Consider the following 26,530-nt stretch of genomic DNA (forward strand, 5'->3'; position numbering starts at 1 on the left):
AAAGGATACAACTAAAGGGAGGTAGGATCAAGGGTGGGAAGTGGGGATGACTGGGGTTGGGGGAGTTTTGGGGGGAAAATGGAGACAACTGTACTTGAATGACAATAAAAAAGTTGTGAAAAAATAATTAAAAAAATAAAGTGTGTATGTAAATATAAATACAAAAATATAAATATAACACATAAATACAAACATACAAATGTTAAAAAGAAAAAGAGCGGGAAATAAGTGTTCTGGTCTGGATTCCAAATCAAACTCATCTGATGTTTATAAATGAATATATTTTTCCTTCAATGGATCTTTTTTTTCCTCCTACTGGAGAATGAACTAGGGTAATATTTCACCCTACTGGAAAAATGAAGGGGTTGGATTAGGAGCCCACCATAACTTGTGATCCACTCTGGGCCCCTGATGTGGCCTGTGTTACAAATGTGTCCCCACTGCCCAGCAACACTCCCCCATCTGCTCCATCTTATCTGACATAAATGGGATGAGACTTCATTTCATTAGAAGTTTCTACTTCTCAAAAGGAAAAGGTTGAATTTCCCTTATGTTCTTGTTCCCCTGTGGACAATGTGGTAGCTTCATCTTCATCTTTCTTAGACAGAGTGCTGTCATTTCAGTTTTCCATAATCTCAGCCAAAGCAGAGCTGAATTTCCCAAAGGAGGCTGCTTTCATGGTGGCCAAGGGAACCTCTTCTAGATAAAACCATGTAACAGATTCCTAGCTGCTCACCTAGCATGGCCAAGCAGAAGTAATTGTCACCCTTAAGTCACTCTTACCTTGAATCTAGCTCATGTGTGTGGCATGAAGTAATTTTTGCTAGTGAGCCTTCCTTTCACATAAACTGGCTGTGATCTTTCATTGTCACCAGCTCCTAAAAGTCAAAAAGGTTTCTCTCTGAGATATCAGTCCTAAGCTTTCTAGAAAGATATAGAATGTACAATGTCTTCTCTTCTTAGCCTGTAGGATGTATAATCTCTCAAGCAGGCTTACAGAGAAGACACATATTTCAAATTCAATATGTCTAAGGCAGAATAGATTTTTTTCCTGCAGCAGGCATGAATTTCCTGTCTCAGGAATACAATGGTAATGCAGTTTGCCAAACCAGAGATTTATTGTCCTCACCTAAATGTCAGGTACAGAAGGGAAGGGATTTTTTCTGTTTAGTTCTATTGTCAACACCTAAAAATGTGTCTGGCACATAGTTGTTACTAAATATTTTGTGAGTTAATGAATAAATAAATATCTGTTCCTATAAATCGCCAAGATTTCATGACATTCGGGGGCTAAGAGTTGTCTATTGAGTCACCTTTCTTAGTATCCATCAAATCCTTCCATCCTCTTACTCTTCATTTTTGCTTACTTGATTCTGTCCTTTATTATTGCTTATCTCTGATTTGTATAATTACAATTTTCTCCTAAGTTTCCTACCTCCATTTTTTTTTCTGGTCAATTGACTCACCACACTGTTTTTAGAACACTTAATTTAATATAAACTTATGATCATGTTCTTGGCATCACAGGTGGTTTTTTCCTTATAGTGTATTTTCTACAATGGCTATGATTTACTTATAAAAATCACATAAACAGAAGAAAGGAGAGAGGTTTTGAGATGATCACTTTTCATTCCCCCTTAGAACTCTTAACACCATGTGATCCTCAATATAAAATCTAGACTCAGCTCAGCATGAAAGGTTTATCATGACATGGATCCTTTGCCTCCAAGAGCCTTAGGGTTTATGTTCTGGCTCATGGTACTTATCACACCTGCCAGTGTACCACCAAAACTTCCTATTTTGCAAATGCTGTCCTATGTCTTTATGGTCTTTCTGACAGCTTCACTCTTCTTTCAAGACTCAGCTCAAATGGCACTATGCTTCTCACTATTGCCTCTGCTTGGCTCCACAACAAAGAACATGTTGTATTATAACAGAGTTAGCCTGTTTACTTCACAAACAGAAAATAAACATCTTGAAAGCAAGGCAATACCTAGTTTGTCTTTGCATTCCAGCTTTCAGCTGAGTGGCAGCTTAATAATATTTGTTGAATGAGTGAAAAATTTATATGGCAACAATATCATTCCTCTTGGGGAAATAACATTAAAGAATGTCTTTATAAATAATAAATACTGGGCTTTTCCTGTGAGGTAAACAAACCTCCCAGACATGTTTATTTTGGTCTACAACCAGAAAGTATTAGTATTAAAACAAAACAAAACAAATTCCAAATATTGTTGTAGAAAACATCTTTTACTGCAACCCAGCTGCAGGCATTGGGACATTAGAATAATATGTTTAAAATGTATTGCAAAATTGCAGCATCTGAAAGAGAGGCCCCAGACAGCAGCGCGTGCAGAGCTGAGCCTGCGGAGCTGGCTGCTGCAAGGGTCCCCTTGCTCACATCTTTCCTGTCCAGATAGGCGTCAGCAGGTGGAAGCTGAGCTGTTCCGTATGTGGATTAGACAATCTCTTTTTCTAAAGGCTCCAAGAGGCAAGCTTACATTTTGTCTTCAGATCTTTATATGAAAATACTACTGTGGATAATGAGGCTGCTGTATGCATAATTTAACTTTAGGAGCCTAAATTTCACTGCAAGGCAAATTGGTACCTAAAGGCATGCAATTACTTTGGGATTTCAAGCCCTCCTCAGTCTATTGTCTCTGATTTGGTGTTGCTTTTCTTATAAATTATACTCCCTTATTCTTTGAGTGCCTAATTCAGAGACCGTAACCAGATTACCACAGTCTCCCTATTTAATAGTGGTTTCAGAACCCCCACAGTGCCTATGTTGACCATTTCTGGGAGCATAACTTTGAGTTTGGCAAAGCCTCGCCCCAGCACTCACAGGCAGTCTTCATAATGACTCAGCTCTTTGCCAGCCACCTGCCTGCCTGGAGAGGGTTAGGACAAGCTGAGCTTGCAGCAGCTGCCCACGGTGGGCCCTGCTGATGGAGTCCTCTGGTGGCTGACTTCACACCTCGGCCTATTAATCTGTTTAGGGACAGATGGTTAGGGAACTGTCTGAGTTGCCTCCGGAGGAATTTGGCTTCTGGGTTGAATCTTCTAGTGACAGACTGCGTTGGTCTTCTCTGGGCTGAAGAACATGGCTGTATTGACATGCATACCAATTCAATTTTTCAAAGCCTTTTAGAGTAAAGATACGTGTAAATGGATCAACAGCTCAGGACAACAACTTGGCTATTGTCTTCTCATATTTCATTTGCCATGTGATAGACAGTACTGGTTTTGCAGAGTCCAGAAGATCTACTTGTTATTTAATTCTAGTTCATCAGAAATGATTTCTTCCAAGTAGTGTGTTTTTATTTCACTAGGATAAACTTTGGAGACATAAAGCATTGACAATATGTTCACTGTAACCATATTTGATAATGTTGGAATTTGGTGACCAGGCGAGTTGACAAGCTACTGGGAAGTTCTTCACAATGCTTTGTAAAGTAACTTAGTCATGCTCTGGCTGGTGTAGTTCAGTGGATTGAGTGTGGGCCAGTGAACCAAAGGGTTGCTGGTTCGATTCCCAGTTTAGGGCACATGGCTCAGTTGCAGGCCAGGTCTCCAGTAGGGGACACGGTGAGAGGCAACCACACATTGATGTTTCTCTTCCTCTCTTTCTCTTTCCCTTCCCCTCTCTCTAAAAGTACATAAATAAAATCTTTAAAAAAATAATAAAGTAACTTAGTCATTTCTGATCTCAACCAGAAACCAAAGAGGACAGAGAGAGGGAGGGAGAGAGAAAGAGAAAAAGAAAGAGAAAAATAAAGGCTAGGTAGAAAGAAGACAATTTAATTCAGTGAGGAAATTGGAAGTCAATTTTTAGATCAGGATAGCTAAACCTGGGACAAGGCTCGTTGAATATTTAGCTGGGTGAACTTGAGCAGGTCACTGCTCTGCTCTTTAAAATGAAAGCATTGGGCTTAATCGTTTATTGGGACCTCATCTCAAGATCCCTGCATCCCTCAAATCAGCTACCATTCTTTACTTCTTTCAATGCAATAGGAACTATATTAAGCACCTTAAATTCATTGCCTTCATTATTCTTTAAAGCTATTAATGGAATGGTTATCATTTTCCCTCCTTTATATTGCAGGAAATAACTTGCTTCAACTCTGTCAGCTAAATAATTAGGGAGCTGGAATTTGAATGTAGGACCTGCATTTTGAATTCTGTTTCTTTCTATCTCTCTAACATCACATTTGCCTATGAGTGAACCCAAAGTTTATGGGCTTCAGAAGATAGTGATTGACTTGCCACATCCTTGACTCTGATAGATGTATGTTATTAGGAGATATATGTCATGCTAAGAACAAAGCATGTATGCATGGGTCATACATGAACTACTACATACAGAGAAGGCATGTTGTACCAAAGACAGAGCATTTAAAAAGCATCATGGATATGTCCATTTCTTGATGATGTAGAAATTTTTCTGCATCTAGTTAATGTATCTCTTCTTTTCTTGTCCCAAGACTGACAGTTGTTTCTCTGTTGGCAGAATCACTATGATTTGTTTCTGTCGCCAGACCTCCTGCAGCGTACAAGTGCTATCTGAGTTAGAGATTAATGGTATGACAATGCCAGTGACAGCTGCAATAGTGATATGTTGCCATAGTGGTAAGAAAATTTCAAAAACATAAAGAATTCCATTATCTTAGAATATTTTGGTAGTGTATATTCTCCTAGAATTTTTATTCTCCCAGGAATAAGGGTTATATATTTAATTCACTCACTATTATGATCCAATCCATATAATCATAATATAAATTGGAAGGGGTTGCCAAATTAGATGATGCATTTATTTGATCCCCATGACATGTCAGGGCATCACTGGTTACAATAGTGATAAAAATACTAAAACTATAAATTAGAATTTTTTCCTGTAATAATTACATGTGTGGTATTTGGCTGGATGTGGGGGATCCTCAGGTGGTAAAGAATGTGTAAGCAGGTATTGTGATTTCAATAAAGTCTGACAACCTGAGATGAAACAAATACTTATGGAAAGAAGTAAAAGGGATTTAAAAACAAGGAGCTATACTGATTAGTTAGTTCTGGCTTTCTCAAAGTTTTCATTAGTTTTTATTAAGGAGATTGGGTTTCACATTGGCATGTTTATTTGCTTTGCAGACATTTAGAGTTAAGTAGTTCTGACATTCATTGGTATACACAACCTTCATTAATTTCCTCTGTGACACTTTGTGAGTTTATAAATTTAAGACATTTAACTAAAATATAGACATTATTAATTGTTGAGAATCTGTGTGTTCTACTTATAAAAGCATAGGCTCCTGTTAACTCAGTAAGGAAGGCAAATGTATGGTTGAATTGCAATCTGTAAGTAGAGGGAAGTATTTATTATTTCTTTACTTTTATGTCATAGAGTTTATTGTACAAAGTAATTTACCTTTGATGCTATTTTGTATGACTTTTGTGATGTATTGTAGAAATCAAAAAGCATTAAAAATAGTCTCTTTTCCTATATTTAGGAAAAAATAGCTCAATCTGGAACACATTTATTCAGAGTCTTCTGATTAATACTATGATGATAATGGATAAAAAGAAGCAGAAGAAGAGAGAAAATGGAAGAGAAAGAGAAGTGCCATGTCTTCATAATTAAAATAAAAAGCAATGTTACTTTTAACATTTTATGATCTATGGTTCCAAATGTCCTCTATTTAACATTGTTCACCGAGGCATGTATACACAATTGGCATAACCAACTTTGATCTCAGTATGATACAAATCATGTATTTGATATACTGATTTCTTTATGAATAAAAACATCCTCAAATCAGGACTCACATGTAGGGTAGGCTAGGACCTCAGTAGTGTTAGCCAGGGTGGGGATTAGCTATAATTCAAGAAATATCAACTAATGATCACATGTTTTTCCTTACTAATCTTTTAACATGGTAGCTTACATTGATGGATTTGGGATGTTAAACAAATCTTGTGTGCCTGGGATAAACTTCACTTGGCAATGATGTATTGTCCTCTTTATATATTGTTAGATTGAATTTGCTAAAATTGTGCTACAAATTATTGTTTCTTTTTTTTTACTTTTTTTATTGTTCAAGTACAGTTGTCTCCATTTTCTCCCCATCACTGTCCCCCACCCCAGCCATCCCCACCTCCCATCCTCAATCCTACCCCCATTTGGCTTTGTCCATGTGTCTTTTATACATGTTCCTTTACAACCCCCCCCCCCCCGCCATTATCCCCTCCCACCTCCACCCTGGTTACTGTGAATTTGTTCTTAATTTCAACGTCTCTGGTTATATTGTGCTTGCTTGTTTGTTTTGTTGATTAGGTTCCACTTATAGATGAGATCATATGGTATGTTTATGAAGAACACTGGTATGTATTTTTCTTGTTATCCTTTGCTTGGTTTTGATACTGGGATAATGTTGATCTCAAAAAACAAGATGCGGAGGTATGTTCCCTCCTCTTCAATATTTTGTAAGAGTTTGTGTAGAATTAGTATTATTTCTTTCCTAAATATATGGTAGAATTTCCTAGAGAAGTCATCTGGGATGACAACCTCTGTGGCAAAGTTTTGACTATAGTTCAAATTATTAATGTAGATAATTCAATAATTAATTATCAACAGTATAAATTTATCTATTTTAATGAGATTTCATAGTTTCTGTCTTTCAAGGAATTCATTCATTTAAACAGTATATTTGATCTTATAGATACAAAGTTGATAATATTTTCTTATTTTTCTTCTAATATTTCTAGAATCTGTTGTGTGATATTATTTTTCTCATTTCTGATATTAGTAATTTTTGTCTTCCTTCATTTTTTTCCTAATCACTTTCAGTAGAAATTAGTAAATTTTATTGATCTTAAGGAATCAAATTTCTGTTTTATTGATTTTTCTTTTATTAGTTTTTTTGTTTTGTTTATTTTTTATTTATTTCATTTGATTTTTTTCCTGTTTCATAGTGTGAAAAGTAAGATTATCATGAGGACTTTATGCTTTTCTAATAGAGAATTCCAGTGCTGCACTAGCTACATCACACAGACCACACAGCATAGGAAACAAGTGAGAGCTAAGTAGTGTGTCTGATTCTTAAGATCTTGGGCACTTAGATTCTCACCCAGAAGCAAAATTTGGGTGGGGATAGAATGTGGGACTACAAAACCAGTCCATACTGATCTCAGTGGTAAAATAGGAGAAGCTACAAGGAACACATGGGTGCTTTGGGTGCTTTTAGTTAATCACAAGAACACTGTATGTTATTCTGATTTGCTTGTGGAAAAAAAGCTGCTTCGGCAGTAGGTGATCTTGAGCTTGCAATTTGAAGACACCTGGAGCTACAATTTCAAAAAGCTTGAGAAAGGCAGGGATTAAAAATAATCTCCTTTTTGTATCTACCTATAGTCTTCATTAACTATTGTAACAATATTAAAGACAATAAAACCCAAAATAAGTTTACTATAGAGTCAGCAGTGATATGAGTAAAACATGGAGACATAGTTACCCTCATTTTCCTGATCTCTTATATTGGAACTATAACTTCAAACCAAATACAGCTTCCTTGATCTCTTTTCTTTGTGTTCACATGATGACTGTTGTTTAATAGGTATATTCTCTAACATATAGGACAATCATGTGGTATGTTGGTCAGCTAGAGTTCCCTTAACTAAATACCCACAGATTGGGTGGCTGACACAGCAGAAATTTATTTTCTCACAGTTCTGGAAGTTGGAAGTCCAATATCAAGGTGTTACCAAGTTTGGTTTCTCCATATGACTCTCCTTGCCTTGAAGATGGCCACCTTCTTACTGTGTATTCACATGACCCATTATCTGTGTACTTATACTTCTAATATCTCTTTTTTGTTATAGGGACACCAGACCTACTGGAATAGAGACTTAACCATATCACTTCATTTAACCTTAATTATCTCCTTAAAAGGTGTATCTCCAGATATAGTCAGATAGGGGATAATGGTGTCAACCTATGAATTTTGGGGGGTGGGAACACATTTAAGTCAGTAACATGGCGTAAGGAATAGATCTTGGTAACAGCTTCTTTCTCATGAACAAAGATCTCATATTATTTTTTATACAAGTCAGTATTCTGGCTCCAAATTTCTTGAAGAGGATATTTTCTAGAAGGAAAAGGGTTAGTATCTTCATTGGTATTTTTGACTAGGATCCTGTTTGAGTATTATGTGGGTACCCTTCAGCCACATCCCTTAGTGGCTAAGGTAGCATTCTAGACATAGGAGTTGAATCTATGTGTTTTACTGATTGGTTGTCCAAAGTCTCTCCAATCTATGAATGTAGAGGACAGTGGTTTCTAGATCCCCACACCATTGGGCACTCATCAAGAGTTCCTCAATCTCTGTTTATGTCACCATGAATATAGGGTTAGGAGCCTGTGCCTTGCCTTGAAGTGAGTTTTGGAGGCTGTACCATGTCTAATCATCAATTATTCTCATACAAACCTTCCACAGTGCCTGGCACATCATCACTCAATAAAATTATTTGAGTAAATGAAAAAACAGATGACATAGATTCAAAAGCCAATGCCAGAGGAGAATATGTGAGAGCATACTAGAAGTTGATGAGCCAGGTGTCTCGAGTTGAATGTATTTATCCTTGAAGATTGCTTTAGCACTGTGTATTTTTGGAATTCCACAGATTCTGTTATTGGCACTTGTTTGCAGTGCTTTTTTGGTAACCAGTCCATTTCCAGAAATGAAAGAAAGATCAAGCAGTCTAAAAATGTGAGACATTTTCCACACAATTTCTCTGTTCCAAGAAGCATATGTGTAAAGCAAAGCAAAGGATAAAGTAACTGGACAGCTGAGGGCCACACAATCCCAGAGATGGCTCTTCCAGGAGCATGAAAGTCAATGTCAGCTCTTTCCATTTTCACTAAGGTATTTTTAGAGTGGCATCTTTCTCCTTGGCTAGTGTCAGTGTGCTAATTTACTGAGGAGCTGAGCTCTACTGAAAAACAAGCTTAAGAAAATAGAATAATTCCTATAAGAGAAGAATTTATGTTAATTCTATTTCCATCATGCTTTTTTATAAAAGGGTCACCTTTTTTGAGAGTTTAATTAATTAATATGTACTGCATTTTTTTCCTTTTGTGTCAGTCATCTGCAATAGAAGTGATTGCTTAGACTTTTTAAAAATAAGAATGCCTTGTGTTACATTTTAAGGACATAATATTAGTTTTGAACACTGAAAGAGAAGATATCTTGAACAAATATGGAGAGTACAAGTACATATTTCTAGAGAAAAAGCAATGCCAGTTTTAGATCTCTTGTCCTATCATGAGTACCTGTAAAGGATGAGACTAAATTTATTGACCACATAGAATAATCTGTCTTACTCCTCCACAGTCACCCCTTCCAGGGATTACTGTGTGCCAACCCACAGTGTGCCATTCACAGCCATCCTTTTTACAGGATCCCTTTTCTCCCCATCCCTCCACCCCACCCCAGCTGATCCCACCTCCCTCCCGAGAAATATTTTTAAGCCTTTTGATAATCAGTGTTTTTCTAATCTACTGTCCTGTCACTGGCAATACATTCTAGACTGTGGTTGTAGGTTTATCTATCTGGCTTCCAAAGCAGTCAACATAAATATATACCAACATAACACCTGAAATTTAATATACACTACAGTTTTCACATAATGTATATTTTTATTAAGATGGCATTGCCTATGACTTTCAGCAGATATGATTGAGCAAATGATTCTGTTGTCCATTCTTTCATTTAGCACCCAGCTCTGCTCATGCACTGTTACAACCTGTGTTTTATATTGAATAACATTCCAAGCTTGTCTTTGTTGTTTCTCTGCTTTTGTATTTACTGAAGAGTAATCGGATTATCTGCAATGAGCAGATGTATACAACAGACTCCGAATCAACTGTATCCTTATGGCTCTAAAACTGGGCCCGCTTCTATTTAATTGCTGTGCTAAGGATTTAACTCTGTCCCAGGCAGGCATGGCAACAACCCTACTGCTGCAGCCTGTGTCCAGGAATACCTGCTGGCCTGGTCACTGTCTGTTCATGGTTTGGTATCCTTTCATTTGGCCTCTTTTCTCTTCTTACTTTTGGCCTGGCACTTATGCAAGTAGAGGTGACTTTATAGCCTCCCCAAGCTTTTCCTAAAAAAGGAACCATTTCCAGGTTGGATATTATCTTTTTACCATATCTGAATTGTGTTAAAGGCTTTGGCTCTCTGATATTTTCTAAACCACACTATTAACATTCTCCTATATTGTGGATCCATGAATTTGATTTTAACTTAGCATTTCTTATTCTATGCTACTGTTCTATGCTACTATTCTATGAACTGAAATTTCAGTAGGATCCAGGGACAGAGGGTACCATGGTCAAGTAAGCTGTGAAATGTGCCTTCTAAATTCTCTTCTTGAATATTTGCATTCACATTGCCATATCTGACAGGTTGGAGACATAAGAAAGAAAGAAAATGCTTTAACATGGTCATTCCACACCAAATACCTATTTATTTTTCCTATTCTTATTTTTATAGCTATACCTATTTTTTCTTAGAACATTTTTTTTTAAAAAAAGCTGCTTTGAGCATTCAATCTATTTATGGAAGTGGATAAAAAAATGTTTTCCATGATTGGTGATAGGATATGCACATATTGCTGTTCAGCACTATCAGAACCCCCTGAGCATTTAGACAATAGAATCTCCATTCAGTACCAACTGGCTGCAGTGTAGAGGGAGTGCCTGGACACAGGGAGGAACAGATGGAATTGGCCTGTGAACTCCAAGCTGCTCCACTGGCAGAGACCCAGTGAGACTGAAGGCAGAGATGTGCATGAGCTTCCTGGGCAACTGTGTGCCCACTGGGAAGAATGTTTGGAATTTGGTTTATTAGAACAATGTTCCTATAAAGTTGCCTGTCACCCAAAGTGAATCATAATGATACTTTAAGTATTAAAGAGGGATCATTGATTTCTTTGGAACCATGGGGAACTGTTTTGATGTGAAATAAAATTTCATTTGGATGTGAAGTGAATCAGGTTTCACAGCTCTAATTTTTGACTAAGACACTGTGTCAGTGTGTTTGGTACATGTTGTGTTTGACCCTGGAAGCCTGTGCCTTGCATTTGTGTTGCACCGTGACACAACTACTGCCCATCAAATGCCCCAAGGGACAAGGGGACTGGGAAGCCAACAGTTTCTCTTCTGCTACTGTGTGGCTCTTCCTTGCAGCTCAAACCCAAGGATGATTTCTAACAGGCTGACATCAGGAAGAGACCTTAATGGCTATGTAGTGCAACCCTCTACCCAGTGGAAAAAAAATCCCTTCTAACCCCACAATTAGTGGCCAGTCCAACACATGTTTGCATACCTGCCATGATGTGTGTGGGGGGGAATCCATGACCTTACAAGGTAGCCCAATGTTTCATTTTAAATCACATTAAGGCTTTGTGGGATTTTTTCTTTGATGGATAAGCAAAAAGAAGGCAGATTTCAAATCCTTTATCTCTAAACTGGCATGAGATTAACATCACAAAGACAATCAGTCACTTTTCTTATCTTTGATAGCTCTGATATGATCAATTTGTGATATTTTGATTGTGGATACTTGGGAAGGGCATATATAAAAAAAGAAACTGACTTTTGTGATCTAACAAGATCTGCCAAAATCTAATTTCTCGATAAAATTTTAAATTAGAAAGATGTATATGCCTTCCCGAGGAACCAAATTAGGCAAACATAGATATTTATATTTGGTGCAATATCCTTAACCCTAACAACAACAATAACAAAATAATAGCACTATCTTTTTACTGTTTAGGCAATCATGCAGAAAGAACCAACAATCAAGTTCTTTAACACATTTTTCCTTATTTTCAAAATCCTACTTGCATAAAGGAAACAGTCTGTTTACTATGAAGCTTTCAGTTTTATAGTAAAATGTAATGGGAAGAACAGACTGAAACATGTTTATTGATCAAGACGAACTGACTCTGGGTTGTGTGTGGAAAAATGGATGGAATTTCAAAAGGCAGAGCTCAGTATATATACAGGTTGGTCCCCCTTGTTCTTACTTACCCTCCACATTGATTTTTAGTTGAGGTGGGGTCTTTATCTCTTCTTTCCTCTTGTGGGACAATGTGTTGCCCAAGACAGGCTTGGGGAAAAGAAAAACCACACACTTTTAGATGGCTCCAATGATCCTGCCTTGCTGATGACTCTAGAAGCAAAAGGGAAAGGAAGAATAGACTTTTTAATCTGATGAATGCAAACAAGAGTTTCTTAGTGTCCAGATGTATAAATAAGGGCAATGGTTTCCCATATGGACATTCTCGGTGGTTATTTATATTTGTTTATTTTTCTTTCCCCAAAGCATAGAAAAAATACATGCTGTGTATCAGGACTTGCCCTTTCAAAGTTCACAGTCTGGTGAAAGGGAGAGAAATATGTAAACTAGCATTTACAGTGCAGTGCAATAAGGGCTGTGACAGAGGCAATGAGAAATGTCTCTTTCAGGGCAGAGGACAGTGGCTACAAATAATAGATCAAGAAGCTGATGTCTTAGCCAAGCAAGAACTGAGGAGGCAGCAAAGGATGGAGGTTTTATTAAAAAAGAATTATGGGTATTTGGTGAGTGATTTGGTAAAGAAAATAGCACATTCATTTAACTTAAGTTTATTTTGCAGTTTATTATACTAAATGACTTTGGGAATGTATAAGTGTTTGATACACACTTAATATGTCATGGGCTCAAATTACACTGGATTTATCAGTGTGTGCTACAACAAAGATACAGAAGGGTCTGTTTTTGAGTGATGATATGCATCGAATATTACTAGACCTGGAAATCTTTCAGTTGTCTAATGAAATAACATGAATTTCTAATAAAACTCACAATAAAATTAATTCAAGCTTAGTTTATATTAAGGTATACATTTTGAAAGAACACTACCAACATCTCCAACATAAAAGATACACAGCTCTAAGGAATAATCAACATGAATGAAACACACTATGTGTTTTTTATACACTAGTTTATTGAATTTTCACAAAAGCTTAGCTGTTGGCTACCTGCTCACATTTTATATTTTATAGCTTTCCCTTTGAACTGAATTTCAGTTTTGTTCTAATAATCAATACAGTGTCTGTTAACACATGGGATGCAATTCTATGCAACATTATGTCTTGATGCGAGGCCTAAAATCACAGCAGCTACCTGTGAGGAGGGAGCCTAGCCTAAGGATAGAGCCAGTGAAGGCTGAGCAGGATGATTCCTTGGTCCTTAATGATCCATTAAGCTGATGAATTAGACAACCCAAGAACCACCTCTTGTTAAGCAAGGCAATGCCATTTTTCCTGTGAGTTACGCCATTCTGAGTTGAGTTTTTGTACTCTCAGCCAAAATCACTCTAACCGACAGAGTTAGGCCATCTAATTACCCCCATTTTACAGAAAAGGAAACCGAGGGTTAGAGAACTTAAGTAACCTAATCCAAGATCATACAGTTAGTTAAATATCATAACTGGGATCAAATTTAAGTCTGTCTTACTCTAAAACTTAGTGCTTAGTGTTTGACTGTGTCTCTCCTGCTTATACACATTTATTTGAAATATGTAAAACAAAGCACTTATATCAATGTCAAACATTGCTAATAATCCGAATATAGCAAATATATAATTTATAAGTAAACCAGTATCTCCAATCTTCTATTTCAAGAGTTGACTAATTTTCTTTGTCAAGGGCCAGATAGTAAATATTTTAGGCTTTGTGGGCTATGTGGTCTCTGTTACAACTACTTAAGTAATTGTAGCTCAAGGGCAGCTATAGACAATGCACAAACAAATGAACTTGTCTGTGTTCCAATATAATTTTATTTACAAAGCAGGTTGCAGTTCAGATTTGGTCCATGCACCATAGTTCCCTGAACCCTGTTCTATATGAACTAAATTTGATTTTTGGTTAAGGTTCGCAACTAGGATGTCTAAAAGTGGATGTTCATAGGCGTGCACAAGAAAAAAGTCATACCAGAAGAAGAGAGTAGACATGGAGTCCCAGTCTGAGAAAGAGATAATTTTCTCCCTTTGTCAGAACTTAAGGCATTAGAGAGGATGGTTCCATTGCTACTTTGCAGTGCCAAATGGGGACCATCTTATGCCAGGGTGAAGAGAAGGGCCTCTCAGGACTTTCACCATTAGAGAAGTAAGATTTGGAAGATTGCTAGCCTCTTATATGTACCTTAACTGAAATATCTGTTAAAAATTCCAAACTGTCTCTGAACTACTTTCAAAACCCACCATTTTCTCTCATACTTAAATTATTCAATGATCCACAAACACTTTAATACACAGCAGCAAATGGAGAGATAAGGGTCAAAAATAAACACATGATTATAGATAGCTGTTTGATTTCAGCTTTAATTGCTTTCCAATAGGCACAGAGAATGGACCAATTTTCTCAAAACAATATTTGCCCTGAAACAGAGGTCTGGGAGTAAAGTTTATTCAATAATGCAAGAAGGTTTGGGGAAGTACATGATAGGTTTTCTATTTTTTTTTCTCAAACAATTTAAATGTGTGTACCCTTTCTTTCAAAGGCATAGCATGAAGTCTGTGAATTTTATCCAGAATCTAAAATATTGAAACATTTTTGTCTTCTTTTACTTATTAATAAACTGAAAACATAAAAGAGAGTATATAGAAAACCAAGGTTGAAAGACAAGAAAGTTTTCATGCCTCCCACCCTCTGTCAACCCCTGATCTACATTATGTCTCTGTGGATTTGCCTGTTCTAGACATTTCATATAAATGGGATTATACAATATCCTTATTTCTAGCCTCTTTTACTGAGCATAATATTAGGAAGGTTTATTCTTCTGTAGCATGTATCAGTTCTTTATTACTTTTATTGGTGAATAATATTCCATTGTCTGGATATACCACATTTTTATCCATTCATCACTTGATGCTTCCATTTTTTTTTGACTCTGAATAATGCTTTCATGAACATTTATGCACAAGTATGAACATTTATTTGGCATGAACACTTGTTCTCATTTCTTGTGGGTATACATGGAGGTGTGGAATTGCTGGTTTATATGATAACTCTGTTTAACATTTTGAGGAATTGCCAAACTGTTTTACAAACAGATGCATAGTTTATTTTTTTTCCCAGTTTCTCTACATTCTTATTGTTATGACTTGTTATTGTCCATACTAGTTGGTAAGAAGTGGTATTTCACTGTGGTTTTGATTTTCATTTCAATAATGAATAATAATGTTGAACATCTTTATATTGAAATATATATATGTGTGTGTATATATATATTATATGTAATTTAATGGAAAATTATAATTGAATGGAAAATTTTGAAGGATGAATATATTACCTATAATTAATATTTACTAGAAGCCAATAATACATTGGGCCCTTTAAACTCTTATAAAAATGAAAATTTGATAGTATAATAACACTTTATAAATAAAATTTAGATAAATTCAGAACTTGGTGAAATTCAGAAAAGCAAGTGGACATGATTCAGCCAAAAGTCAAATGTTTTCTACATTTCCACAGATTAGTTAATACAACCATGACTGAATGAAACATAAGTATCTCTCTTCTCTGGCAAAAGACAAAAACATAAATAGAATAGTCTGAGGAATAATGCAAAAAAGTCTCATTTTTTTGCTGAGATCAGTATGGTGGTAGAGTTGTAGGCTGTGAACTTGTGACATCACATTTCTGGTGGTTGATGGGGGCAGCCCACTTTTTAATAATCTAGACTTTTAGTAACAAATGGGAAATCCTTGAGCTACCCTATAAGGAATATCTTTATATTTGTAATTCTGTAACCATATCCAATCTCCAAACAACTGCTAAGAATTCAGCAATCTCTGGGTGTTAGGAATACATTTGTATTTTCCCTGCCCAGCACTTAACAGAGAGGCCCAAACACCTCACAGTCTCACAGGCCTGTTCCTGGGAGGCAGCCACATGCCACATGACCTCTGAACAGAGTTGCTCACTTCTACCCTAGGAACTAGCACAGTACTCAGCAGTCTAATGGTAGGCCCTACATGATAAATTGTTAAATAAATATATGATTTTAATTGGCATCACACAGAGAAATTGCAGAATTTGACATTAAGTTGATGTGTATTTAAATGTGTTAATTTAGTAAAAGTTAAAGAAGGGGAAAGAAGTGCCTGGGTTTCAAGCACTGTGTAAGTTGATTCACTACTAACCATTGTCTCCTTTTCTCATTTTAGGCTCCTTAAAACCTTATGAATTATACATTGTCATATATTCAATTTGCTTTTGTTCAAAATGCCAATAAGTAGCAAAATTGGAATTTAAACCCAGATTTGCAAAGGTACAATATAAGAAGGCATTAAATAAGATCTTTTGGCTTAGGTACATGTTATTATACATACTGAGGCTGAAGCGGAGTCTCAATGTGGTACAAAGAAATATGACCCCCCCTGCTTTTGCTTGGGAGGAGCCCCACACTCTTACTAAGAAGATGAACAGGGGAGCAGAGGATGAAACTATTTAAGGAAGTGAAATGAATGATATATAGGATTCTTTATGTGAGGAGATTTGGGGAATGATGCAGTTGTTTTATTTAATTGCATATCCCTATGACTTGGAGGTTGTCAAAATGATAAATGACTTAGTGAATGAAGAAATTGTCTGTTTTGAACAAATGTGTCATTTTAGATGTTATAACTGCATTATTAATTTTCTATATTTTTAGTTAGCAATTTTTTGCCATTTTTAAAATGTTTGTATATGTTGAAGTTCAAGTGCCTGTAGTTTCCAAGGGCTTTTTTGAATTTCAGTGTATTTCTGATGTCCCTTCAGGTCTTCTTGGTCCTGATACTTTGGTAGCATATGTGCATTTCCTCTCCTCCTTGTGGGAACTTCTCATTGCCATGATTACCAGGAAGTTGTACGTCATCCACCTGATCTAGCATTCCCTTATCTTCTCTTGTGCGTCTTACCTTATGCTAGCTGGAGTAGGGACTGGACATACAAGACAGTTTGAAGACCTTGTTCCCATACTTGAACACCTATCTGTTAGTCTTATACACTACTTTAAGATAATTTTCATAAGTTTTGCAGCTAGCCAGAGTGAGTACTTCCTAAAGTATCTTCGAAAGTTTCTTTGGGATACTTCTCTTGATTGACTTTTTTTTTTCCATTCCCAGAATTATAGATAAGATACTAAGGGATAGAAATGGTGGCTGGGGGTGGGAGTCAGCATTGAAGGCATTATGTTATGTGAACTAAGTCAGACAGGAAAAGATAAATACTGTATGATGTCACTTACATGTGGAATCTAAAAGAGCCCAACTCACAGATACAGAAAGTGGAATGGTGGTTAATCTCAGCATCTCAAAAGTTTCCAGTGAAACATACAACAGAAGTAAAAACATTTTTCCTATGGAAATATGGCATTTAGATAAATCTAGTTTCCACCTCGACCCTCTCCAAGCTCTTCTTACACAGAAATGAATGTGGAGCCACCAAGCCATTGTTGACAAAGCTGCCTTCTCTTTAAACTCTCCTAGAATATTTTTTTCTACTTCTACCGTGACACTTGACCTCATTACCAAATGCATTAGCAAGGGTTCAAACCAAGGTGCATTTCACACATGAAAATGGAGGACCCATCTTAAGGGGGAAAATAGGATTTTACATAAGTAAAGTGAGTGATGCTCATTTTTATAAAGGAATTTGGAGAACCGTGCCAATGTTTAGACATTATTTCAAAGTTATAATAGCATGAAAAGGAAATTTAAAAGATACAGTGATAGAAATTTTCAGTATCAAGAACTTAATTTACCTCTCCCCAGTATCTACCTTACACAGTGTTTCAGGATGTTCTCAGAAAAATTGGTGTTAGGTGGATGGGTGAGAATATGAATGGATTACTGAAAAATAATTGCTTTCTAATTACTCTTACATTTACTCATAATAGAATGACTAATAGAGTTTTGCAGGGAGAGGCTTGAATATAAACACCTTCAAAGAGTGCATGGCTCAGTGCAGGTGTAACTGCAGAGTGCGCGGGAATGAAGAATGTTCATCATGGAGTTTTGCTTCTCTGGTTTTTATCCTTGCTTTTCCATTTATTAACTGTGAAATCCTAAGATTATTGAGTGATCCTTCTGTGTTTCAATTTCTCTTCTGAAAAATGAAAATATTTATATCTGATTAATAAGTTTATTTCAAACATCATTCTTACATGTTAACTTCTAGGGTATCTATTATTCTAAGGTTTTCTGGTTTGAATTTTTGAAACTAAAACAGCTAAAGACAAATTTAGGCCATAAGAAAGTTTGACATATAGTAGTATGCTTCATCAATTATATTCCCTGTTAAAATATTGCAAAGATTTTATTCTAGTTGGTATATAACCACTGCTCAAACCCCCCGGAGTACAGTTTCTCTATGCCACCCAGGATGCCCTGCACCAGAGTCCCAAAATTCCTCAGTGTTAATATAGAAATTAAAGAGTTAACACCTGACCTGGCTGGGTAGCTCAGTTGATCAGAGCATTTCCCCAATACACCAACGTTCATGTTCGATCCCTGGTCAGGACACATGCAAGAATCAACAAATGAATGCATAAATAAGTGGAACAACAAATCAATCTTTCTTTCTCTGTTTCCTTTCCTCACTCTCTAAAATATCAATGATTTAAAAAAAAAAAAAAAAGAGTTAACGCCTGGCCCTACAGGGTCCTCCAGACCCCCTTAGCCATGGACAGGTTTATCCTGATTAGTCCTGCCATATCTATACCACTTACTACATAATTGGAATATCAATTCTGCACATGGTGGGTAAGAAATTTGAATCTGGGAGAAAGTTCTTGACTAAGTAAACATATAATGTGATTAAAAAATATTGAACTGTTTACTTCTCACTTGAAACCCATGAACATAAAAAGTAATGCCAGTTACTGGCAGTCAGCCAGAAGTACCTTCACATAAGCATATATATGTTTCATTTATCTCCAAAAACAATAATGATATGGAGCTGCAAGGAGATGTTACATTATCATTCTGAAGATACCCATGCGCCTGTGATGTTGGTATAATCATCACTGTGATAACCATAGAATACCCATTCACTCCGAAAGCATACATGAGGTATTCATTATGCATTCCATCCTGAGGTAAATCATGGGATCAAAGAGATGGCCTTGCCAGATCCCCAGTAACTCATATTCTAGTTTGGAAAATGTGTGGGGAACAGACATGTAAACACTTAAATTGCAATTTTGAGTTATTATTGGAGTGTTAAAGGCAAGAATCCTGAAGTAAGTTCAGTTTTATGAGAGTTAATTCTTAGGTCCCTTTGGGATAATCATGAAGAAAGGAGAGGTAGGTAGACTGGAGTTTAGAGAAACCTTTTGGCTGAAGGTATAAATTTAGGAATTGTTGTGTAGATGGTAGCAGACATGATCACCCAAAGCAGCTAGTTCTCAGAGTTTAACATGAAGGAGAATTACCTGGAGAGTTCCGACCTCCCAATTCCTGCTTCAGATACAGGTTTGTGATGGGGCCCATGAGTTATCATTACTAATGTACTATCACGGAAAGCTGATACTGCTTTTCTGAGGACCACACCTGCAGCAGCACTCAGCTGGGGAATAAGTAAAAGTGAAAAAAAAAACAATAGAAATAAAAATGTGACCTATGGAAAGCAGTATACTGGAACAAGCTATAAACTAAAAGTCATGTGACCTTGTGCCAATGATGAAAATCTGTGAGACTCTATTTCTCCATTTGTAAAATATGGATAATAGCATAAATTAATAGTGCTATTTTAAGGCCAAAAATAGCCTAGGAAATGCTTAGCACAGTGCCGAATTAGGAGTTATTTGAAGGCCAGTCCTTAAGTAATTGACTTTTGCATATAAATTAGAGGAGGCTGAGGTAACAAAAACCAAAAATCAAGGTGAAAACCAAGACTATGTGATAACATCACATCCAATGAAAGGTTTTTCAGGAAGGCAGGAGTGGCTGAGCATTAGATTGTTCTGACAGTTCAAACAAGATGGGGGAAATATTTAAATATCTATCAGACTTAGAGATAGTGCCATAGACTGGAGCATTTCAGTAGAGTGATATGGGGAGAAGGAAAGGTGGCTTTATAGCATAGAGCCTACCCCAAGCCAAGAGCTCCAGGATAGAGCTGCTGTCATAACTATTGCAGCTAAAAGCAGTTTGTATAGGCCTGTGCATGTGTGTACTCATGGGTAGAAGGAAATATATTCAGCATTAGGATAACATGGAGTTCCCAAATAAATGCAATTCTGCTGAACAAGCTATGTTCCATGAAGATTTATTTAAGCTGGAGCAGAGCTTTTAAAAACAAAATTTCAAACAGAAAGGTGGCAGGTAGGTCATGCAAATTTTACAAGAGTCCTTTCCACATTTGCTGTGAGAATTGGTAGCTCTGGGACACTGTCACTCCTCACAGCAGCCCTACTACTCAATTGAACTTTTAGATTCCTTGCCCAACACTCCTCATTTCTCCCATGCCAGCAAAGTGAACAATTGTCTGATCTTTGCAGCAGGGAGAAAGCTATCTTTGCCTCTCACCAGCTGAGAAATGGTTTGTTTCCCTTTCAAACACTGTTGCATTCTTCTTGCAGCTTTCCTTAACCATTAAATATTTTATAACTCAGTTTCATGCCAGTGCTCCTTCCTGGGTGCCCAATAAGTGGTGGATTCAATGGGGAATTTAAATGTGTGGCAGCAGGTTGCACCACTCCCACAGATGATGCTGCTGGGGTCAACAACCATATTTAAATGGCATCTAGCCTTTAAAGGCATCTTTCTAATCCTAAAATCTTTTAGACTGCATCACCAGATTTTTAACTTTTCTGGAGAATTGTCATGTGATGAATTCAGTGGGTGATGGAAAAAAAGAACTTCTTGAATAATCTGACATTTGAAAGCCAAGAGTATTTAGGGTCTATGCTCTTGCTTTTCATTTTCCTTGTTTCTGTGTTTCCCCTCCTTGTGACTAGAATTCCTTTTCCTGTGTCAATTAAATCATTCCTATCCAATAACTAGCTCCAGTGCCAACCCTTTGGGAGGCCTTAGAGATAACTACAGCCTAAATTAAACTCTCCCTTTCTTTAACTATCTCCTGCAATCATTATCTGTAGTAGGCATTTAGTATTCTTGTTTCTGCAGCAAAACCTTGCTCCCATAGTGTGCAGCATTGTGTTGGCAATGTAGAAAACATCAGTAAGTAATATTCAGGTTCACCTCAATACTTAAGGGGGAAAACAGTTATTGTTTTAATTCCTTAATAAGTTAACTTTCACTGCAAAATCTTCAGGGATTTCTATCTTCCAGCCTTACATTTTCTTCCCATTTTGCTTTTAATGAATTAAGCACCATAACCTCCCACTGTGTGTTTAATTACTGTACTGATTGCTTACTACGTATGTGATGTGGAAAAAACACAAAACTTAAAAGCAAAGCACTCTCCTTGACCTCCCTGGGGATAAATATCCATAAAAATATGAGAAAACACATTTAACTCTACATGTCACGAGTGCCAGGTGAGTAGTCTGAATAATTGCACAGCCTCTAAGGTCCCATGTGAATGGGCAATATACCTCAGGCCAGCAACAGCACTTCCTTGAACAGAGACCTTGACCTTTGGTCATGTGCTTGGAAGACCCTTCCTTACCACTATCTTTGTTCATTTTAGGCCTAACATTCCTTTATATTTCAGGATCTCTCAGAAAATTCTTTCCTAAGCATCCATTTTTTTTCCCTCTTTTCTTCCCTGCCATCCTGTAGAGTCATTGTCTGCTCCTCTCATAAAATTCTACAGTTTACCTAAATTGCTTTTGGGGCCTTCTCATGTCCAAACTTGTAAACATGTAATCATTTCCCAGTTTTTATTATTTAAAATGGAGTTTCTTTGTTTTGTGATGATAACAAGAACATGTATACTTTTCAGTACAGAACTTTTAGAAAGTGCTCACGTATAAAAAAAGATCGCCCTATATAAGCATCTGTTATGTGCACCTGTGTCAGGCCATCCAGAAGATGGTGGATCAGAGAGCTGAAGACGTGCTCTGCCCCTCAACTCATGGTCCAGTTAGATGGTAGAGTCAGGGGCTGGCAGGTCGAGAGAGTGCCATCTAATAATGAAGCATTCTAGAATAAGGGAGAGCCTTGAAAAACAGCTGGGAATTCATGGGAATATTAAGCCATTCCTGCTTTACTTTCCTGGATGTTCATCCACATAATTCTTGACGATAATAAAGAGCTCTATAACAAATATATTTACCAAATTACCTTCCTAGAAACAGGAGGTGATTTTTGAATTTTAAATATATGACAAATTATTACTGTATATTATAGACAACTCAGTGTAGTAGACTTTCTTAAGTGTGATGCAATTTTTTTAATTATAGAGAGGTTCCAAAAACGTTGGTTGAGAGTTCCATATCTGATTGTAAGGCACTCCCAGATTTTTTAAGGACATTATGTTCACAGTTTGTAGTTGATCTTATCCATTATCTCATTCTCACAAATGCCCCGTGTTTTCCCTTCAGAACAAAATACACAGCTGGATGTTTTAGAGCACACAGTGTCTCCTGAAGGCCCAGAAAGAAAACAAAGACTCGAACCTTGTATGTTATTAACTTCACTTTTTACTTATATTCTATTGGATGTGCTTGTAACACATCTTATATGTTAAATATTAAACAAGTATATACATGTATGCAATTATAAGCAGATATACAAATAGTGGAATATGTCATCCAATATTATTACTCTCTTTGTGGGACTACATTTGGTTGTAAGAGAAAACCTAACAGTGACTTAGATACAATATTCTTACTTATTTTACATGTGTGTAGATGGTCTTAGAGTTAGTAGTACAGCCTAGTAATTTTATTAAGGGATTTTTCTATCTTTCCATCCATATATTTGGCATGTTGCCACACTAGCATAAAATTTCACCTCCTGGTGGATTCTATTTATCTTTCCCTATGCCTGTAATTGTAGGTGAGTACTGCTGTATGGGTATCATATGGTGAAATGCTCAGGTGAATTCTAAGATTTCAAATTTATTTGCATTACAGTTTGTTCACCTATAGAAAGATTAAGCCCAACATTCCATTATTTATTATATTAAGTTATTAGACTAATAATGCCATTTTCTTTTAATTCAATCCATTTATTGTGAAAGTTAAGCAGGTGCATTTAAAATAATTTTGAGATTCTCTAAGCTATGGAAATAGAAAGACAGTACATGTTAAGCCTGACAATCTGTGTACTCTACCAACTTGGATGATTGCAGAGACATTTACTTGGATCTCTGATCCTCTGATAGATGACAGTGTGATGGGAAAAGAAGTTGGTAGAATGGGGAGGTAACCACTGGAGATAGTAGTTGTTGGATGAAACTAATTGACTGTAATTGCTTTGCTATTGTATTGCTCTTGTAGCTTGTAGCTTGTCAAAACCACTGATTACAAAGGAAGGATTTCACTTTCTATGCTGTTGGTTATGTTAATGGAGAGCTGTTCTTAGAGGAAATGATCAGTGAATATCAATAAATGGATAATAAGAAATTAAAGGAAAACTTAAATAACTTGATCATGAGTTAATATACTTCAGCAGTCAGAGTAGCAGTCAACTGTGTGGTGTTTCATACTGAACCTTTTGCTTGCAGCTCTTGAATTTTAAATATTTCCCATTGAAAGAGAGATTAAGTCTGTGTAACTATCTCATACTTTCTTGAATAACAAATCTTCCCTGTAGAGATCTCTTGGAAAACAGTAAATGTGTCTGTTTTACAGGGCTTTACTTTTTTGATGGAATAATAACAGGCAGGTATTTTGAAGTGGAAAAATAAGTTCCCATTGTATCACCAAGATATTATATCAATCCAAAAGAACCTGTGCACCCCAATGTTCATAGCAGCACAATTTACAATAGCCAAGTACTGGAAGCAACTGAAGCACCCATCAGCAAATGAGTGGATATAAAAACTATGGTATATTTACACAATGGAATTCTATGCAGCAGAGAGAAAGAAGGAGCTTATACCCTTTGCAACAGCATGGATGGAACTGGAGAGCATTATGCTTAGTGAAATAAGCCAGGCGGTGAGGGACAAATACCATATGATCTCACCTTTAACTGGAACATAATCAATAGAAGAAAAAAGCAAACAAAATATAACCAGAGACATTGAAGTTAAGAACAATTTAGCAATAGCTGGGGGGGGGGAGTGAGGAAGGGACAGTGAGGAGAGGGGATTACAGGAACTACTATAAAGGACACATGGACAAAATCAAGGGGGAGAGTGGAGGTGGAGGAGGGAATTGGGTTCAGCTGGGGTGGGGTGGAGGGATGGGGAGAAAATGCATACAACTGTAATTGAATAACAATAAAAATTAAAAAAAAAGAAGTGGATTTTTCAATGCTCACAGAATATGAGTAGTATATGAGTGAGAATCTATCTGAATCTAAAGGCAATGTTTGCTTTTGCAATATTCATCAATTTTAAAATGAGCATACTAAAATGATAACATTAATGTGAAATTATATCTAACATTTTGTTGTAGGATATGCATGAATTTTCATAGGATTGCAATGTCTTTAATGATCGTATTTTTCATAGTGGCATTTAAACTGTTAGTGATATTAGAGTGATCACATTTATTGAAGATGTTTTTACTGAGCACCAATTCTGATTAAGACTTAACCTCTGTCTGGCCTGAAGGAAGCCATGGACTAAAGAAACAAATAAATGTGAACAAATGGTTATTTGCAGCAATAAATGCAATGATGACAGCAGTAAAAGGTGCTGCAGGGACACAAGGGGAAGATGATGGCAGCTTTGAAGGATTTCTGGGTGTCTTCCAACAAGAAAAAAGATGGTCCAGGAAAAAGGAGCAGTGTAATAGTTTCTGGTATTTGGGGAAATAAAGTGAGAGTGAGAAATTAAGTTGTGTGTTTTTTTGTTTTTTTTATTATTTTTTTTAATTTTTATTCAGTTACAATGGTCTGCATTTTCTCCCCATCTTTCCACCCCACCCCAGCCAATCACACCTCCCTCCCCCACCTCTATGAGATCAGACAGACAAAAGTCCACATGGTCTATGTCCTTCTTTGCTCTACCGAAGAATTTTGAGTTACTCATATGGGAATGGCGCCCACTAAGGAGTGCTTAGGTTGGGAGGACATACATGAATTTCCCATTAGGATAATGCCTCCATTTTGGATGGTGATTGTGACCTCCAGTTAGTAAGCAAGTGCAATAGCCTGTGCTGTTGAACATTATTAATATAGATCTATGAAAATCAAAGTAAAAGAGCTTACGTGCCAAATCACTTATTTATCTTTGACTTTTAAGTATACTTTTTCTTGAATATCACAGTGGAATTGGTGCTAATACTTAGTTGCTTAAAACTCTGAAACTGGAAGGTCTACATGTGATTTTAGCATCTGTTTCTAGCAGATAGCACATAGTTATGGTTAAATCTGTATTTGGGAAGTAGATGTAGACAAATAGTGTAATTGAAAAAATGTAAGTAATTATGATTTTAAAATACATGTTACAGTAATGCTAAAAGCGACAATAATTTGGTCCTGTTAAATAATTACTAGAAAAAAAATTCACATAGAGAATCTGTTTTAAAATTTGGAACATCTGCATTTTAATTACATTACAAAAGGAGAAACTAAAGGAATAATTGGCTTGGCTATCAGCCAATTACAGCTGTAACTAAAAAGCAAACATAAAGCAAAACAACCCATAGAAACTGACATTGGTTTTCACAAACAGTCACAATATACATTGATCAGATGTTTAATGACATTTGGCAACAATAAATGGAGGGGGATGTTGTTTCAATCCCTCATACAACATGTTTGCTAAAACTGAAATTAATGAAAGCAGATTTGACTGCAGGATCATTCAGCTTTTACTGTGTATCATCAGATAAGGCATGTCTAGAGTGATTTCAATTGTTAAAATCTAGGGAAGAAATAAGGCAATTGAATACAGTGGTAGTCTTAGTCTGGGCTGCTATAATATAGAGTAGGTTACTTATAATAAACAACAGGAACTTATTTCTCACAGTCCTGGAGTATGGGAAGTTCAAGATCAAGGTGCCTGCAGAGTCAGTGTCTATTAAGGTCTTCCTGGTCCATAGAAGGCCATCTTCCTGCTGTGTCTTCACATGACTGGAATGGGGAAGCAAGATCTCTGGGATCTATTTTACAAGGGTACTAACCCCATTCATGACCTAATCACCTCCAAAGGCCCTCATCTCCTAATACCATTACATTTAGAATTAGGTTTCAGTGTATGGATTTGTGGGATCACAGACATTCTGCCTATCCAAAATGGTTACATCCAATTGCATTTTTTCATTACAAGGAGGGGTTTATCCTGTCTGTCTAGTGTTTCCAAGGTCACTGCCCACGAGAGGGCCTCAGTGCACAGATTCAGGCTAATGAC

The 26,530-nt window shown here is 36.6% G+C and overlaps 1 protein-coding gene across 5 annotated transcripts in view; it reads left to right on the forward strand.

The window, feature by feature from the left end:
- The window catches only part of NRG3 (neuregulin 3), a 1,217,216-nt gene that overhangs the window by 503,397 nt on the left and 687,289 nt on the right, over positions 1-26,530 (forward strand). The gene's annotated exons all lie outside the window — the stretch shown is intronic.

This window comes from Desmodus rotundus, chromosome 4 (assembly GCF_022682495.2).
Source record: "Desmodus rotundus isolate HL8 chromosome 4, HLdesRot8A.1, whole genome shotgun sequence".
Taxonomy (NCBI): Eukaryota; Metazoa; Chordata; class Mammalia; order Chiroptera; family Phyllostomidae; genus Desmodus; species Desmodus rotundus.